This window comes from Carcharodon carcharias, chromosome 21, assembly GCF_017639515.1.
Source record: "Carcharodon carcharias isolate sCarCar2 chromosome 21, sCarCar2.pri, whole genome shotgun sequence".
Taxonomy (NCBI): domain Eukaryota; kingdom Metazoa; phylum Chordata; class Chondrichthyes; order Lamniformes; family Lamnidae; genus Carcharodon; species Carcharodon carcharias.
Window position 1 is genome coordinate 81,018,354 of NC_054487.1, and position 17,511 is coordinate 81,035,864.

Here is a 17,511-nt window from a genome sequence, read left to right on the forward strand (position 1 = left end):
GATTGGGTCCTTAATACTGAGGGATACATGACATTCAAGAACAGGGAGCTAGGTAAAGGTGGAGGGGTAGCACTGTTAATCAAAGAGGGCACTGGTACAATAGTTAGAGATGACCTTGGTTCAGGAGATCTGGATATAGAATCGGCTTGGGTGGAGATGAGGAATAGTAGGGGAGAAAAGTCATTAATGGGAGTGGTCTACAGACCCCCTAACAGTGTCCATAGTGTGGGACAAAGTATACAAGAGAAAATTTTGTGTGTGTGTGATAAAAGGACAGCAATAATCATGGGTGATTTTAATCTACATATGAACTGGAAAAATCAGATTGGCAGTAGTAGCCTAGATGAGGAATTCTTAGAATGTTTTCGAGATGGTTTCTTAGAGCAGCACGTTCAGGAACCAACCAGAGAGCAGGTTATATTAGACTTTGTCAAACTCAGCAGGTCTGACAGCATCTGTGGAGAGAGAAACAGAATTGACTTTTCGAGTCCGTATGACTCTTCTTCAGAGCTTCCTGTAAGGACTCCACCCCATTCTCTCAGTTCCTTCGCCTTCGTTCCATCTGTGCCAATGATACCACTTTCCAAAATGGTGCTTCTGACATAAAAAAACGCCCCAAAGAAGGGTCATACAGACTCAAAACTGCAACTCTGTTTCTCTCTCCACAGACGCTGTCAGACCTGCTGAGTTTTTCCAGCATTTTCTGTTTTTGTTTTAGATTTCCAGCATCTGCATATTTTGCTTTTATATTAGACTTGGTATTGTATAATGTGACAGGATTAATTAATGACCTCAGAATGCCCTCCTAAGTAGCAGCAACCACAATATGATTGAACTTTACACCTTGAAAGGGAGAAGAGTGGGTCTAAGACTAGTATCTTAAACTTAAATAAGGGCAACTATGGTGGGGATGAAAGCTGAGCTAGCTAAAGTGAATTGGGAAACTTGACTAGAAGATAGATCAATAGAGAATCAGTGTCAGGTATTTAAGGGGATATTTCAGAGTATTCAGAATAAGTACGTTCCAATTATAAAGAAAAATTCTAAGGGGAGGACCCACCATTCGTGGTTAACTAAAGAAGTTAAGGAAAGCATCAAACTTAAGGAAAATGCATACAACATTGCAAAGATGAGTGGCAGGACAGATGATTGGTCAGAATATAAAGAATGGCAGGGAATGACTAAAAAGTTAACCAGGAGAAAGAAATTGGAGTATAAGACGAAACTAGCTAGAAATATAAAAACAGATAGCGAGAGTACCTACAGATATTTAAAAAGGAAAAGAGTAGTAAAGTGAGTGTTGGTCCTTTAGATAGTGACAGTGGGGAGTTAATAGTAGATGATAAGGAAATGGCAGAAGAAATGAACAAATATTTTGCTTCTGTGTTTGTTATAAAGGATACAAAAAACATTCCAGTAATAGCTGCAAATCAGGAGATGAAAGGGAGAGAGGAACTTGGTGAATTTGAAATCACTAGGGAAATGGTACTGAGCAAATTGAGGGAGCTGCGGCCGGCAAGTCTCTGGGTCCCGATGAACCACATCCTCGGGTCTTAAAAGAGGTGGTTAATGAGCTAGTTGATGTGCTAGTGTTAATTTTCCAAAATTCGCTAGATTCTGGAACGGTTCCATTGGACTGGAAAGGAGCAAACATAACCCCTTTATTCAGGAAGGGAGGAAGGCAGGAAACAGGAAACTATAGGCAAGTTAGCTTGACATCTGTCATGGGGAAATTGTTAGAATCAATCATTAAGGAGATTTTAGCTGGGCACTTAGAAGAGCTCAAGGCAAACGGGAAGAGCCAGCATAGTTTGTGAAAGGAAAATCAAATGTTTAACCAATTTATTTGAGTTTTTTGATGGAGTAACATGCACTGTGGATAAAGGGGAGCCTGTTGACATACTGCACTTGGATTTCCAGAAGGCATTTTATAAGGTGCCACATCAAAGGTTATTACAGAAAATAAAAGTGCATGATGTTGGGGGTAACTATGCGCATGGATAGAAAATTGGCTGGTTGCCAGAAAGCAGAGAGTATGCATAAATGGGTCTTTTTCAGATTGGCAGGATGTGACGAGCAGAGTCCCACAGGAGTCTGTGCTGGGACCTCAACTTTTTACGATTTACATCAATGACTTAGATGAGGAGAGTGAAGACATGGTTGCTAAATTTGCAGATGACACAAAGATAGGTAGGAAAGTATGTTGTGAAGAGAACATGAGGAGGTTGCAGATGGATATAGATAGGTTGAGTGAGTGGGAAATATCTGGCCAATGGAGTTTAATGTGGGAAAATGTGAAGTTGTTCACTTTGGCACGAAGAACAAAAAAGCAGAGTATGACTTAAATGGAGAACAACTGCGTAATTCTGAGGTGCAGAAGGATCTAGGTGTCCTTGTACATGAGTTACAAAAAGTTAGTATGCAGGTACAGCAAGTAATTAAGAAGGCTAATGGAATGCTATCCTTTATTAGAGAGGGATTGAACATAAAAGTAAGGATGTTATGCTTCAGTTATACAGGGCATTGGTGAGACTGCACCTCAAATACTGTGTGCAGTTTTGGTCTCCTTATTTAAGAAAGGATGTAAATGCATTGGAGGTGGTTCAGAGGAGGTTTACTAGATTGATACCTGGAATGAGTGGGTTGTCTTTTGACGAAACGTTAGACAGACTGGGCTTGTTGCCACTGGAGTTTAGAAGAGTGAGGGGTGTTTTGATCGAAGTATACAAGATCCAGAACGGTCTTGACAAGGTGGATGTGGGAAGGATGTTTCCTCTTGTGAGTGAGTCCAGAACTAGGGGGGCACTGTTTTAAAATTAGGGGTCACCCTTTCAGGACAGAGATGAGGAGAAATTTTTTCTCACAGAGGGTTGTGCAACTTTGGAACTCTCTGCCTCAGAAAGTGGTGCAAGTGGGGTCATTGAATATTTTTAAGGCAGCAGTAGATAGATTCTTGTTAGGCAAGGGAATCAAAGGTTATCGGGGTTAGATGGGAATGTGGAAATCGAAACACAAGAAAATCAGCCTTGATCTTATTGAATGGCGGAGCAGGCTTGAGGGGCCAAATGGCCTACTCCTGTTCCTATTTCTTATGCTCTTATATTAACTAATAGAGATTGATTGCAATGGCTTCATTATCATTTGCTCTTTCTGTGGTCTTTGTCTGAACAATGGTTCATGAGGTAAAACAGGCATTGGAGTGACCACTGGTTAAGCAACAGTATTCCCACTCTGATGCTGCAAGGGATGAGTTCAGGCCCCACCCCAGGAAGCCTCGATAAGGGAAATGTGGGATTTCGAGTCTAGAAACATGAGCAGTACACTACTATATTGCCCTGTTGTAATTAGTTGCAGTTCTACTTGTCTACTTGGTTATAAATTGATAAGAAAACTGGTGTGGTTCAATGGAATGTAAACCTTTGCCCATAGTTAGGTGTGTTTTAAATCAAGTCAACATTGTTTCCCTATGCTGTTCAGAGTTATAAACAAAAGCTGAATCACTACAACTGTTCAGGAGAATTTTGCTGCCAATCCTGATGAATTCCAGATCCCAACCACGCATTTCTCCTCATCGCCCCTTTAGCTCATTTACCAATGATTTTAAATCTATTACCGCTGGTCACTAGCCCACTCACTAGAGGGAATAGTTTGGCTCTATCTACTCTCCGAGTGCGAGGTCCTGTGGCGCAGTGGGTGGTGTCCCTGCCTTGGAGCTAAAAACTCTGGGTTTGAGTCCCACCCCAGGACTTGATAATCAAGAGCAGTGTGTTCATAGTGTAAGTATCAACCTGCAAATCCTTCCAACATATGCCAGCGGTGGGTGGTAGAAGTAGCAGTGATTTCTGGGCAGCCATGTGATGGAAAGAAAGCTGAAGCATCCGCTACGACTCTGCATAGCTGCAACATGTAAAAGTGCAAATTGCCACAGCAGCCTGGACTCCCTGAATGGACACACACTTTATGATTGTAACTTTAAAACAAAGATAATTTGACAACAATTAGACACCAGTTAATTCTAACCTTCATCCTTCCAACTGCAAATGTGATTCTGGTTAATAATATTTTATAGTGAAAATGGAAAGAATCGGTAAAAGAAAACAGATGTCAGCAATCCACCGTCATTTTTTTTAAAAAGCAGGTGTGAAAATTGAAATTCTGCCTTTGAAGTAATTTGCAAAAGAAGCATGTGCTAGGGAGGCTGGGGGTGGTGAATGGCAGGGGCCCTGGGAGGATGGGTGACTTCTGCCCGGAATGGGTGTGAAGTCGGTGGAGCAATGGAGTGCACACATGATACCGCGAGGCTTGGGTAGTTTCACGCACTGAACAGACTTTCCACTGCTGCTTGCTGAAGTTGTGGGAGGCCAGGACATTGTCCGGCTCCTTTGCTGAGCAGACCTGGGGTAGAGAATGAGGTTGGGGGGGGTGCAGAACCTCCAGGAGCCGATTCTGGAAGGGCTCAAGCAGAGGCCGGAAGTGAGCTGTGGTATTTTTATGTCAAGCCACAAGACTCTTCCTCTTCCCTATACAAGCACCCCCATCTGCTTGTAGAAAATCTGGGGTCCTTTCCTGGGAGTGGTCCCTTTAAGGCTGTGAATTGGCTCAACTGGACAGCACTTCATCCAGTGGTCCCCAAAACTAGCTGTCGGGGTCCGAAATCCAGCCTGGGACCACCCCCCTCCCTTTTGCATATTTAAGCAGCCTCAGGATAGAACACTAGTCAATATTGGCAGGCGGGCTGCTAACCCATTCACTGGCCCACTTAAAAGTTACATCGGACCAACATTGGACCTGTATGCAATGTCCCAAAGGCCCCCACCCCAATTTTCATGCACCAGCCACCCATTTCTCACCTGAGGAATTAGCAGCCAGCAGATAACAATCTTCTCCAGACTAAATACAAACACAGGAGTTGGAAGAAAAGTCGCTTTAGTCAGCTTGAACCCTGTGGTTAATGAAAAACAGATTTTTCTGGATGACTTAGCTCAGCTGCTTCCATTGAGACCTGGTTGTATATCACTCTCCTTCAAGACAAAAATTGCTGCTGTGTCTTAAGTGTGCCAAAATAATTTTACAAGATGTTTAAGCAGGGTCTCTGGCTTTTGGCTGTGTAATGTTGATCGGGGTTAAAATAGATTTAAATGAATATTAACTAAGTATACACAAGAACCAAGTTAATCTTCTCGGGGTAACATTGAAACATTTCTGAGTGTCAACATCACAATATTCTGTGGAAATGTCAAATGTGCTGGGTTAGGGGTTTATATTAGGGTTAGGGTTCATAACAGAGCATTAGGGTTTGGATTTGGGTTTTGTATTAGGATTAAGGATTCGTACTAGAGGATTAGAGTTAGAGTTTTGTATTAGGGTTAGGGTTTTGTATTGGGGTAAGATTTCTCTACTAGGGTTAGTGTTTTTGGTGTTTGTACCACGTGGTCAGTGTTAGTGTTTTGTTCTGCAGGGCCAAGGTTACAATTCTGTAATTGAGATAGAGTTAGGGTCAGAGATTTATTTTAGCATTAGTGTTGGGCTTTTGTATCACAGGACTGAGTTCTAGGCTTAGGGTTTTGTATTAGGATTAGGTTTAGGGTTTTGTATTAGGATTAGGTTTAGGGTTTTGTATTAGGATTAGGTTTAGGATTTTGTATTAAGTTTTTGTACCACATTTGAGTGTTAGGGTTTTACATTAGGGTTAGGATTAGGGCTTTTCATTTTGGTTATGATTAGGGTTAGGGTTTTGTATTTGAGTTAAGGTTTTGTTTTAGGTTTAGGGTTAGGGTTTGGAAACACGTGGGCAGGTTGTCCCTTCTTTTGTTCCAATTCTCTGAACATTTTTGTTTCTCTGGTATCTACCACTTATGTTTGGCTGGCACTTTTGAATGCTTCTTGGTTGCCAATGACCTGTTCTTTTGCTAGTTTTGTTTATCCCCGTCTGGCCTTATGGCAGTCGGGGGTGATTTTGTTCCAAGTTGAACTGTGATTTCTTATATTGTTGTTGTTTGTTCTGTGGTTGCTGTTTATTTGAATTTTGTGTTGCCTTTAGCATTAATGACTGGAGTTCATGGACACGCTGTGGCACATCTGGGAGGGGGAGAGTTACCTGGACGCTTTGTTTCAGGAGGCCGTCACACCCAGTAGATTAAGTACCTCAAGTTCGGTCAGTGGCCAGGGTCAGCAGGATGTGACTGCAAGTGAGGCAGGTAGAGGGATCCTGTGTTCAGGAACAGAGGAGCCTCAGCTCTTGACCTTGTTCAACGGGTACAAGGTACCTGTGTGGATGACGAACATGGCTGTAGGGAGGATGAGCCAGCTGACCACGGCACCATGGCACAGGAGGCCATTCAAGAGGGAGGGGGCAAAAAGACAAGTGGTAGTTGTAGGGGATTATATAATTAGGGGAATTGATAGCATCCTTTATAAGCAGGACCAAGAGTCCCGCATGGTATGTTGCCTGCCCAGTGCCAGGGTGAGGGACATCTCTCACCAGCTTGAAAGGATATTGGAGAGGGAGGGGGAGGATCCAGTTGTTGTGGTCCACTTCGGGCCAAATAACATAGGTAAGACTAGGAAAGAGGACCTATTTGGGGATTATCAGGAACTAGGAACTAAATTAAAGAACAGGCCCTCAAGGGTTATAAACTCCGGATTACTACCCGAGCCACGTGCAAATTGGCATAGGGAAGCGAGAATAAGGGAAGTAAACACGTGGCTAAAGGAGTGGTGTGGGAAAGAGGGGTTCCATTTCATGGGGCACTGGCACCAGTATTGGAACAGAAGGGATCTGTACCGTTGGGACGGTCTCCACCTGAACCGATCTGGGACCAATGTTCCAGCGAAAAGGGTAAATAGGGTGGTCAACAGGACTTTAAACTAGAAAGTGGGGGTTGGAGGGAAGGGTAAAACTCCAAGAAGTATGACTAATGGGAAACAAAGCAACAGGTTAGCATGTGGGGGGGTGGATTCAACTTCATGGAAAATTATGAAAAAACTGAAAAGGAGAGCACAGGAGAGGCTATTAAAGTCTCCAGAACACAAAATAGGACAGAGTGTTTGGAAAGGGCTAGGAATCTAACTTCAAGCACATCCGATACAGGGACAACAATGAGAAAGCGGACAGGAAATACAGGACTGAAGGTGCTGTATCTAAATGCACGCAGTGTACGAAATAAGTTAAATGAGCTTGTGGCGCAGATTGAAATTGGCAGGTATGATGTGGTGGGCATAATGGAGACATGGCTGCAAGGGGATCAGGACTGGGATCTAAATATCCAAGGATATACATCCTATCGAGGGATAGGCAGGTTGGCAGAGGGGTTGGGGTTGCTTTGTTAGTAAGAAATGAAATTAAATCGATAGCAAGAAATGACGTAGGGTCAGATGATGTAGAATCTGTGTGGGTAGAGTTGAGGAACCACAAAGGTGAAGAAAACCATAAAGGGAGTTATGTACAGACCACAGAACAGTGGTCAGGATGTGGGGCACAAGATACACCAGGAGATAGAAAAGGCATGCAAGAAAGGCAAGGTTACAGTGGTCATGGGGGATTTCAATATGCAGATAGACTGGGAAATCGGGTTGGTAGTGGATCCCAAGAAAAGGAATTTGTGGAATGTCTACGAGATGGCTTTTTGGAGCAGCTTGTGGTAGAGCCCACTAGGGAACAGGCAATTCTAGATTCAGTGATGTGTAATGAGGCAGATTTGATAAGGGAGCTTAAGGTGAAGGAACCCTTAGGAGGAAGTGACCACAATATGATAGAATTTACCCTGCAATTTGAGAGGAAAAAGTTGGAATCAGATGTAATGGTATTACAGTTGAATAAAGTCAACTACAGAGGCATGAGGGAGGAGCTGGCCAGAATTGACTGGGAGATGAGCCTAGCAGGAAAGACAGTGGAACAGCAATGGTAGGAGTTTCTGGGAGTAATTTGGGAGACACAGCAAAAATTCATCTCTAGGAAAAAGAAGCATACTAAAGGGAGGACGAGGCAACCATGGCTGACAAGGGAAGTCAGGGACAGCATAAAAGCTAAACAGAAAGCATACAATGTGGCGAAGAGCAGTGGGAAACCTGGAGATTGGGAAGCCTACAAAGACCAACAGAGGACAACTAAAAAAGAAATAAGGAGGGAGAAGATTAAATGTGAGGGTAAACTAGCTGCAAGAGTTTTTTTAAATATATAAAGGGTAAGAGAGAGGCAAAAGTTGACATTGGGCCGCTGGAAAATGACACTGGAGAAGTAGTAGTGGGGAACAAAGAAATGGCGGAGGAACTGAATAGGTACTTTGCGTCAGTCTTCACGGTGGAAGACATGAGTAACATCCCCAAAGTTCAAGAGAGTCGGGGGCCAGAGGTGAGTATAGTGGCCATTACCAAGGAGAAGGTGCTAGGAAAACTGAAAGGTCTAAAGGTGGATAAATCACCTGGACCAGATGGATTACACCCCAGAGCTCTGAAGGAGATAGCTGAAGAGATAGTGGAGGCGTTAGTGGCGATCTTTCAGGAATCACTGGAGTTAGAGAGGGTCCCAGAAGACTGGAAAATCACTAATGTAACCCCCCATGTTTAAGAAGGGAGTGAGGCAAAAGACGGGAAATTGCAAGCCGATTAGTCTGACCTCATTCATTGGTAAGATTTTAGAGTCCATTATTAAGGATGAGATTTCAGAATACTTGGAAGTGCATGGTAAAATAGGGCAAAGTCAGCATGGTTTCATCAAGGGGAGGTCATGCCTGACAAATCTGTTAGAATTCTTTGAGGAGGTAATGAGTTGGTTAGACAAAGGAGAGTCAATGGATGGACCTCCAGATGGACTTCCAGAAGGCCTTTGACAAGGTGCCAGACAGGAGGCTGCTCAGAAAGATAAGAGCCCGTGGTGTTGGAGGCAAGGTACTAGCATGAATAGAAGATTGGCTGTCTGGCAGGAGGCAGAGAGTGGGGTTAAGGGGGGCCTCCTCAGGATGGCAGCCAATGACTAGTGGAGTTCTGCAGGGGTCAGTGTTGGGACCACAACTTTTCACTTTATATATTAATGATCTAGATGAAGGAACTGAGGGCATCTTGGCTAAGTTTGCAGATGATACAAAGATAGGTGGAGGGACAGGTAGTATTGAAGAGGCAGGGAGGCTGCAGAAGGATTTGGACAAGTTAGGAAAATGGGCAAAGAAGTGGCAGATGGAATACAATGTGGGGAAGTGTGAGGTCATGCACTTTGTTAGGAAGAATAGAGGCATAGACTATTTTCTAAATGGGGAGAGAATTCAGAAATCTGGAGTGCAAAGGGACTTGGGAGTCCTAGTCCAGGATTCTCTTAAGGTTAACTTGCAGGTTGAGTCGGTAGTTAAGAAGGCAAATGCAATGTTGGTATTTATTTCAAGAGGACTAGAATATAAAAGCAGGGATGTGCTGCTGAGGCTTTATAAGGCTCTGGTCAGACCACATTTAGAATATTGTGAGCAATTCTGGGCCTCGTATCTCAGGAAGGATGTTCTGGCCCTGGAGAGGGTCCAGAGGAGGTTGACGAGAACGATCCCAGGAATGAAAGGCGTAACATATGAGGAACGTCTGGGTCTAAACTCAATGGAGTTTAGAAGGATGAGGGGCGATCTGATTGAAACTTACAGAATACTGAAAGGCCCGGATAGAGTGGACGTGGGGAAGATGTTTCCATTAGTAGGAGAGACAAGGACCCGAGGACACAGCCACAGAGTAAAGGGAAGACTTTTTAGAACAGAGATGAGGAGAAACTTCTTTAGCCAGAGAGTGGTGAATCCATGGAATTCATTGCCACAGAAGCTGTGGAGGCCAGGTCATTGAGTGTATTTAAGACCGAGATAGATCGGTCCTTGATTGTTAAGAGGATCAAAGGTTATGGGGAGAAGGCGGGAGAATGGGGTTGAGAAACTTATTAGGCATGATTGAATGGCGGGGCAGACTCGATGGGCTGAATGGCCTAATTTCTGCTCCTATGTCTTATTATGGTCTTATGGTCTTACATCTCAGCTGTCAATTTACGGGAGGTGGGTTTTGTATTAGTGTTAGAGTTAAGGTTAGAGTTATTATTTTGTTACCACAGGGTAAGAATGCAACATTATCCAAATATCAAAGGAGGCCACTCACTGGCCAGAACCTCCCACTATCCCCCAGTCTTGAGGCCACCTCCAGGTAGATGCCTGGGTTTTCCCTCAACAGGGGAGCCCATATGCTATCATGAAGATCCCAGGGCATCACCAATCTGCTCCTAAAGGGGACTTAATTGCCAATAATTGGCTACTTGCCATACCAGGCATTGTTGTTCCCAACCTGCCTTCAGCACGATCGCTCGGATATGGTAAAATGTCTCACAAATTCCCTTCCCTCCCATCTCCAAAGCCACCTCTGCATGGCTGGTCAGACTGCACCTACGAGGAGCAGATGACTGAATGCCTAGTCAAAGGGGTAGGTGAGTCTTAGAGGTGGAAAGGTCTTAGGAAGGAATTCCAGGCATTTGAGCCTCGATGGATCCTGGCCACTTATTTTTGGAACCCTGAGGTACTTTACAGCAGCTGCCTGCCTGTGGGAATGTGCATTTCATAACACAGTGATTAGCTTTGGAAAGCTTTCCAAGGGTCAACTCATTTTTCACCAGACATTTATATGTGGGCAGACAATTATTTGCAACAATTTTAAACAATAGTGAGAATGGGTTCGACGCCAAGTCCTCTTGTTCCTCCTTACTGAGGCTTTATCAGCTGCTTCTTTCACAAAACCTGAATCTAAATCCACCCCCCTGCTCCCACCCCCACCCCATCAAGACATGCTTGTGGTGTGCAGGACATCCAAAAGAAGCACAAGAGTTGTTTCGTAGTACAGAACTTGAGTATTGCTGAAAAAAGAGACGTTATTGAAGCTTTTCATCTTGTACGCATCAGGACAATTCGCAAGGATACCAAGTGCAAAGGGATCAATAATGTCATTGTTGTCAATTAATAAATCGCTGTTCCCTTCACATGTGGTATTCTTCCGAATTATCCTGATGAGTACAAGGTGAAAAGTTTTAACAGCGTGTCTCTTTTTTCAGCAATGCTCAAGAAACACAAGAATGGAACTTACATTTATACAGTGCGCTTCATGCTCCCAGGATGGTCACATGTACTATTCAGCCAACAAAATACTTGCAGAATCTATAGCCAATTTGCACACTTCAAAGTCCTTCAAATGGCCGTGAGGGAGTTGACTTATTAATATGTTTTTTATAAGCGTTGGCTTGGACACGAAGAATTCCTCTCTTTTCCTTGAATAGTGAGGCAAATGGAAGTAGATAATGACCAGATAATCTATCTCTTAATAGTGTTCAATGAAGGATAATTACATATGAACTTACAAATTAGGAGTAGGAGGAGGCCACTCTGCCCCTTGAGCCTGCTCTGCCATTCAATGAGATCATGGCTGATTGTAACCTCAACTCCACATTCCCGCCTACCCCGATAACCTTTCTCTCCCTTGCTTATTAAGAATCTACCTACCTGTGCCTTCAAAATACTCAAAGACTCAGCTTCCGCTTTTGAGGAAGAGAGTTCCAAGGTCTCACTATCCTCTGAGAGAAAAAAATTCTCCTCACCTCTGTTTTGAAAGGGTGACCCCTTATTTTTAGGCAGTGACCCCCAGATCTAGATTCTCCCACAAGACGAAACATCCTCTCCACATCCACCCTGTCAAGACCCCTCAGGATCTTAAAGGTTTCAATCAAGTCGCCTCTTATTCTTCTAAACTCCAGTGGATACAAGCCTAGTCTATCCAACCTTTCCTCATAAGACAACCCGCCCATTCCAGGTATTAGTCTAGCAAACCTTGGCGCTATTCGGGTTAAGTCATTCTATTTGCTGGGTAGACTTTGATCATGCTGGGACCAGTGTCCTGGCGAATCATATAACTAGGCTTGTAGATAGGATTTTAACCTAATTAGTCGGGGGGAAGGTTCAATTGAAGGGAAGTTTAAAAAGTCAAAAAGAAACAAAAGAGCAGAAGTGCAAGGTAATGAACAGGCGAACGATGATCAAAGTGTGACAGGAAGGGGCAGAAAATATAAGCAGAAGAGTGCAGCAGAAATTAGAACCCGAATGAGTAATAAAGGTAAAAAGTCAAAGCTTAAGGCTCTTTATCTGAATGCACACAGCATTTGTAACAAGATAGATGAGTTGATGGCACAAATAGAAATATATGGATCTGACTTGATAGCTATTACAGAGACGTGGTTGCAGGGTGACCAAGACTAGGAACTCAATATTCAAGGCGGTTCAACATTCTGGAAAAATAGGCAAAAGGAGAAGGAGGTGAGGTGTATTTGTTAATAAAGGAACGTATCAATGCAGTGGTGAGTAGTGATATAGGTGCCATAGATTGTGATGTGGAATCAGTTTGGGTAGAAATAAGGAATAGCAAGGGGAAGAAGTCATGGGTGGGAGCCAATTATGGGCTCCCGAAGAGTTGCCTCACTTAGGACAAAGTATAAATTAAGAAATAATGGAAACTTGTAAGAAGGGCGCTACAATTGTCATGGCTGATTTTAATCTGCATATTTTTTTATTCATTCATGGAATGTGGGCATCGCTGGCTGGGCCAGCATTTATTGCCCATCCCTAATTGCCCTTGAGAAGGTGGTGGTGAGCTGCCTTCCTGAACTGCTGCAGTCCATGTGGTGTAGGTACACCCACAGCACTGTTAGGAAGGGAGTTCCAGGATTTTGACACAGCGACAGTGAAGGAACGGCGATATATTTCCAAGTCAGGATGGTGAGTGGCTTGGAGGGGAACTTCCAGGTAACGGTGTTCCCATCTATCTGCTGCTCTTGTCCTTCTAGATGGTAGTGGTTGTGGGTTTGGAAGGTGCTGTTGAATAAGCCTTGGTGAATTCCTGCAGTGCATCTTGTAGATGGTACACACTGCTGCTACTGTGCATTGGTGGTGGGGGAAATGAATGTTTGTGGATGGGGTGCCAATCAAGTGAGCTGCTTTGTCCTGGATGGTGTCAAGCTTCTTGAGTGTTGTGGGAGCTGCACTCATCCAGGCAAGTAGGGAGTATTCCATCACACTTCTTGTGCCTTGTAGATGATGGACAGGCTTTGGGGAGTCAGGAGGTGGGTTATCCATTGCACAATTCCTAGAAGAATATTTTCTCTGGACTAGTAATCCAGAGACCCAGGGTAATGCTCTGAGGACCCAGGTACCAACCCCACAACAGCAGATGGTGGAATTTGAATTCAATAAAAGTCTGGAATTAGAAGTCTAATGATGACCATGAAATCATCGTCAATTGTCTTAAAAACCTATCTGGTTCACTGATGTCCTTTAGGAAAGGAAATCTGCTGTCCTTACCTGGTCTGGCCTACATGTGACTCCAGACCCACAGAAATATGGTTGACTCTTAAATGCCCTCTGAAATGGCCTAGCAAGCCACTCAGTTGTATCAAACCGCTAGAAAGACAATAAGGAATGAAACCGGATGGACCACCCGGCATCAACCTAAGCACCGGAAATGACAACGGCCTTCACTGTCACTGGGTCAAAATCCTGGAACTCCCTCCCGAACAGCACTGTGGGTGTACCCATACCACATGGACTGCAGCGGTTCAAGAAGGCAGCTCACCACCGACTTCTCAAGGGCAATTAGGGATGGGATATAAATGCTGGCCTAGCCAGCAAAGCCCACATCCCATGAATGAATAAAAAAAATAGGAGCACTGGAATCACTGCTGCCTGATAAACCATGACCTTAGTCTTGGGTTTGAGATCCTGTTCCTCAAATACTCTTTTCGTCAGTCGACTGAAGGCTGAGATGGCACATTGGAGGCGATGATTAATTTTGTCAGCTACGCTCATCACTGCTCATACCATGTAGAACAATGTACATTTGACTCATTGCATAACAGGAACACAGAAACGGCTTGAAATGATGCACAAAGGCTTGCTATCTGTTTACCCCCTTGAGTACACTTTAACCATCCTCCATATATAACAAGGCCAAAGGTTTCTAAGTATACACTGCTAACTGGGAGGCTCACTGAGTGAATCAGATTAGGAAATGATAAAGTTACTCAAATAACCAGCCGTACTGGCACGAGCAGCTTAATTATCCTTCACTGCCTGGCTGTTTTTTGCTAAGCATTTTGGACAGATCCTAACATTATTAAAAGCTAAAGTAAGTGGATATTTTGAAATTCGATGTAATTAATCTCTTGGCAGGAATTCATACTGGAAAATCGATCAAGAGGGAATTCACATGAAAAAACACATCTGACCAGCTCCAATATAGATAGGTGATCCTTTCCATTTGATTTTCCACGTTGCACTCCATTCCAAGCAATTAATGCTACACACAAAGAAGGAACTTGCATTTATAAAGCACCTTTCACAACCTCAGGACGTTCCAAAGCACTTTAGAACAAATGAAGTACTTTTTAAAGAATAATCACAGCCTTATTGTAGGGAACTTGGCAGACAATTTGCATGCAGCAAGCTCTCATGGACAGCAATGTGATAGTGTTGATGGTCTAGACAGTCTGTCTTCCAGTGCTGTTGGTTGAGTGATGAATGTTGGCCAGGGCACCAGGGAGAATGTCCCTGCCCCTCTTTGAAATAAGGACCTTTTCCATCCAGCTGAGAGGGCAGAAGTGTTCCCTGTTTAATGTCATATCAGAAAGGTATCATGTCTAGTGGTGCAGTCAAAATTTGTACTCAAGTCTCTGAAGTAGGTCTTGAAACCCATGACTTTTGGACTTAGAGGTAAGGATAGTACTAGAGTCAGAGGTAATTCAATTGATAGATTGATAGATCAATAGATAGATAGATCGATAATTAAATCGATAGATCAATAGATAAATCAATAGATTAATAGATAGATAGACAGACAGACAAGTTCAAAATGTATTTACTATTCTAAAAATGACCATTCAGTGAACAGACAGAATGGTTTAGTAGATGTCTTGCTTCTAGATTCAGCCTACGTAATGAATTTTTATCTGGGCACTAGAAGATTGAAAATAAACACAACAAGTATTTAAAATTGTGATGTGACTTCGGAATGAACTAAACTAAACCCCCTCCCCCGCCCAGATGCATCAGTCAACCTCGTCCCCAGCCTTCCCCAATCAATGTTCCAGGTTAAGAGTTTCCAATTGCTGTCACACTTAAGCGTAACTCATGAATTATTACTCTGAAGAATCATTTGTAGTATCAAGTTGATACTTACACTTCGTAATTCCTTAGTCTTTCCATTATTTAGCAAAGCCTAATTGAATTTCTACTGAAAATGCCTCCCACTGCACAAAGGCATGAGGAAGACAATGTTTAATCTTGTGCATTCCACAGTTATCGCTGTTTCACTAGCTGCTTGGAGTGCTGATGACTATTTCACTTGGCCAGCACGCATAATTCTTGACAACTGAACCATTTAGAAGATGAGCCACTTTTTGATCTTAGCAAGTTGTGTTTTATGAACTTCACGAAGCTAATCATTCTTTACTCTTAAATTCCAATAAAATAATTAACAATAATCAGCTGGAGAAGATCCCAGCAGAATCGACATGGTTATTTGATCGAGATAACTAAGTCTGACAAGAAAATTTTGAAATGTCCCCTACCCCAGGTATCTTAAGGCAAGCAAGCAGTAGAAAATAAACGATGAGATAACAATTAACTTCATTTAACCCCAACTAACCTATTCAGAAGATGGTGCAGCTTTGGTAGCGTGGCAGTGCCTGACCAGAGTGTTTTTAAAATGACCCTCAGAGAAGCTAAAAAGAAATGGAAGATGGGGGTAATTGTGAGGAAAGCACTTTGAATGCGAAGTGGCCCCAAATCTACTTCAACAAAATGGAAGAGCTCTTTAGAGGCCTCCCAAGCTCATCCTAAAGTCTGCTACTTGTATCCCAAGCCCCGTTCACTCATCGCCCATAATGTTGCTGAACTGCATCGGCTCCTGGTTTAGTAACATCACGCTTTTAAAATTCTCGCTTTTGTTTTCAAATCTCTTGATGGCGTCACCCTCCCCAAATCTGCAACCTCCTCCAGCCCTAGAAACCTCTGAGATCCCAGCGTTTCTCCAACTCTGTCCTTATGCGCATCCCTGATTTTCATGGTTCCACCATTGCCTTCAGTACCGGACAATGAAACAACTCACTGGAGGAGGAGGCTCCACAAATATCTCCATTCTCTGTGGAAAAGATAAGGCTGAAGCATTTGCAACAATCTTCAACGAGAAGTGCTGAGTGGATGATCCACCTTTGCCTCCTCCAGAGGTCCTCAGCATTGCAGGTGCCAGTCTTCAGCCAATTTGATTCACTCCACGTGATATCAAGAAATGGCTGAAGGCACCGAATACTGCAAAGGCTATGGGCCCTGACAAGATTCCGACAATAGTACTGAACACTTGTGCTCCAGAATTTGCTGTGCCCTAAGCAATACTGTTCCAGTACAGCTACAACATTGGCATCTACCCAGCTATGTGGAAAATTGCCCACGTATGTCCTGTACACAAAAAGCAGGACAAATTCAACCAAGCCAATTACTGCTCCATTAGTCTACTCTCATTCATCAGTAAACTAATGGAAGGGGTCATGAACAGTGCTAACAAGTGGCACTTGCTTAGCAATAACCTGCTCACCAAAGCCCAGTTTGGGTTCCGCCAGGGCCACTCAGCTCTTGACCTCATTACAGCCTTTGTTCAAACATGGACAAAACAGCTAAACTCCCGAGGTGAGGTGAGAGTGACTGCCCTCGACATCAAGGCAGCATTTGACCGAGTGTGGCAGCAAGGAGCCCTAGCAAAACTGGAGTCAATGGGAATGAGGGAGAAAGCTCTCCGCTGGTTGGAGTCATACCTAGCACAAAGGAAGATGGTTGTGGTTGTTGGAGGTCGATCATCTCATTTCCAGGACATCACTGCAGGAGTTCCTCAGGGCAATGTCCTCAGCCCAACCATCTTCAGATGCTTCATCATTGACCTTCCTTCCATTATAAGGTCAGAAGCGAGGATATTTGCTGATAATTGCACAATGTTCAGCACCATTCACAACTTATGCGAACATACAAAATAGGAGCAGGAGTAGGCCATTTGGCCCCTCCAGCCTGCTCCACCATTCAATAAGATTAAGACTGATCTGTTTCTGTTTTGAGTTCTACATTCCCATCTGCCCACGATAATCTTTGATTCCCTTGCCTAACAAGAATCTATCTACCTCTGCCTTAAAAATATTCAGTAACCCTTCTTCCACTGCTTCTGAGAGAAAATAATCCTCCTCCTCTCTGTCCTATGAGGGCGACCACTAATTTTAAAACAGTGCGCCCAAGCTCTGGACTCAACCACAAGAGGAAACATCCTTTCACGTCCAACTTGTCAAGACCATTCAGAACCTTGTATACTTCAGTCAAGTCACCCCTCACTCTTCTAAACTGCAATGGAGACAATCCCAGCCTGTCCAACCTTTCCTCATAAGGCAGTCTGCTCATTCCAGGTATCAGTCTAGTAAACCTCCTCTGA

The 17,511-nt window shown here is 43.5% G+C and overlaps 1 protein-coding gene across 3 annotated transcripts in view; it reads left to right on the forward strand.

Annotated features, from left to right (window-relative positions):
- The window catches only part of kitlga (kit ligand a), a 184,274-nt gene that overhangs the window by 18,718 nt on the left and 148,045 nt on the right, over nucleotides 1–17,511 (forward strand). The window lies entirely within an intron of this gene.